The sequence below is a fragment of the Schistocerca cancellata genome, unplaced genomic scaffold (assembly GCF_023864275.1).
Source record: "Schistocerca cancellata isolate TAMUIC-IGC-003103 unplaced genomic scaffold, iqSchCanc2.1 HiC_scaffold_633, whole genome shotgun sequence".
Lineage (NCBI taxonomy): Eukaryota > Metazoa > Arthropoda > Insecta > Orthoptera > Acrididae > Schistocerca > Schistocerca cancellata.
In genome coordinates this window covers 52501-55000 of record NW_026046644.1, presented here as the reverse complement: position 1 = coordinate 55000, position 2500 = coordinate 52501, and positions in this window count along the sequence as shown.

Sequence of the window (2500 nt, the reverse complement as noted above, 5' to 3'; positions counted from 1 at the left end):
GCGCGCCTCCAGTCACGAGCGAAAAGCGCATCCTGACGAGACAGAACTGCTGTGACATACTGACGCTGCCTCAGACATTCACTTACAATGATCACTACCAACGAACCTGCCCCCCCCCCCCCCCCAAACACACTATCTCTTACCATGTTGTGTACTGTAATCCAACCCATTTTGCACCTTAACCTAACCAAATTTGTAACGCAATTTGTACCGCAATGTAACGCAATTTGTACCGCAATGTAACGCAATTTGTACCGCAATGTAACGCAATTTGTAACGCAATTTGTGTCTTAACCTAACCCACGTTGTGCCTTAACCTAACCCACGTTGTGCCTTAACCTAACCCACGTTGTGCCTTAACCTAACACACGTTGTGCCTTAACGTAACCCACGTTGTGCCTTAACGTAACCCACGTTGTGCCTTAACGTAACCCACGTTGTGCCTTAACGTAACCCACGTTGTGCCTTAACGTAACCCACGTTGTGCCTTAACGTAACCCACGTTGTGCCTTAACCTAACCCACGTTGTGCCTTAACCTAACCCACGTTGTGCCTTAACCTAACACACGTTGTGCCTTAACGTAACCCACGTTGTGCCTTAACGTAACCCACGTTGTGCCTTAACGTAACCCACGTTGTGCCTTAACGTAACCCACGTTGTGCCTTAACGTAACCCACGTTGTGCCTTAACGTAACCCACGTTGTGCCTTAACGTAACCCACGTTGTGCCTTAACCTAACCCACGTTGTGCCTTAACCTAACCCACGTTGTGCCTTAACCTAACCCACGTTGTGCCTTAACCTAACCCACGTTGTGCCTTAACCTAACACACGTTGTGCCTTAACGTAACCCACGTTGTGCCTTAACGTAACCCACGTTGTGCCTTAACGTAACCCACGTTGTGCCTTAACGTAACCCACGTTGTGCCTTAACGTAACCCACGTTGTGCCTTAACGTAACCCACGTTGTGCCTTAACCTAACCCACGTTGTGCCTTAACCTAACCCACGTTGTGCCTTAACCTAACCCACGTTGTGCCTTAACCTAACCCACGTTGTGCCTTAACCTAACCCACGTTGTGCCTTAACCTAACCCACGTTGTGCCTTAACCTAACCCACGTTGTGCCTTAACCTAACCCACGTTGTGCCTTAACCTAACCCACGTTGTGCCTTAACCTAACCCACGTTGTGCCTTAACCTAACCCACGTTGTGCCTTAACCTAACCCACGTTGTGCCTTAACCTAACCCACGTTGTGCCTTAACCTAACCCACGTTGTGCCTTAACCTAACCCACGTTGTGCCTTAACCTAACCCACGTTGTGCCTTAACCTGCTCTGTAATTGGCATATGACACGTTACATTAATCTAGTGTTGTCTAACCACAACCCTCTGAATATAGTTCGCTACTCGCACCGCCCACCCTCTTGTGTGTCGTTTCATGTTGAACACTTCGCAAGTGTTGCTTACTTTTTACATGCTCCCGCTGTACACTGTAATGTGGACAACTGCAGGATGTACATCGCCCCCCCCCTCCACCCTGCCTTCGCACGCTGGTCGTTCAGGTGCTTGCGTGTTCAATGCCCTTCGCAGCTGTTCACTGGCATTCGCATGTCGAAGCGCTCAGTCTACGTCGTGGTACGGCCTGTGTCCACTGTCCGCTGATATCGTAAGCTTAATCCTCACATTGTACTGCACATAGGTCCGTATGTACTGAATGATACGCTGTGGCACATGTGTGACCGTACGACTGCGCCCAACAACAGCGAACCATACGGTCCAAATGTTGTGCACTCAGCCACGTGCCGTCTCCCCATAACAGCTACATTGCAGTGTGGTACGCCATAGAGACGTGTGGGAGTAACGGACGCCCTGGATGGCGATCAGCATGAGCCGTCTGTTGATGTAGTGGCGCGTGTATTCAAACGTAGTCGTCTCTTCTCACACAGTGTGATAGCATGGTGCACCGCGTTCCACATCTGCGACATGGTACAGATGCTGGTTGACAGTCGGTCTCGTAATGGACATCGCATACGTAGGGGGCCACCTCCCACGTGTTCTCTAGTCGTGCACATTTTGTTGCGTGTATGTGGGCAGACGTAGTGTGTCGTGACACCTAACAGACAGGTATGCAATAATCGTTGCATTTGCAAACTGGGATGGACGTCTACGTTTGCTGGTGACGTGACGCAACGCAAATGAACAACTGGTAAACCCATTGTGGTGCGGTTGTTGTTGCTGGAGGTAAATCAGTAAGGGCAAATCTGTGTGTGAAGCGATACGCGGCGGTGGCTGGGTGGGACCGTCCCCGGCCGGTGAGGGGGGGCCGCCCGGCGTGCTGGCCGCGCGGTGCGTGGGCGCACGCGCTACAGCCGGCTGGTGGGGGCGCCCAGTGGCAGGCGCGCCGGCCGACGGACGCGGCAGGCGGCGCAGCTGCGCGCCGGGGCACCCTGCGCGCGGCGCCGGGCGGCCAAAGTGGGTCCTCGCGGGCCCGGTGCGAAGC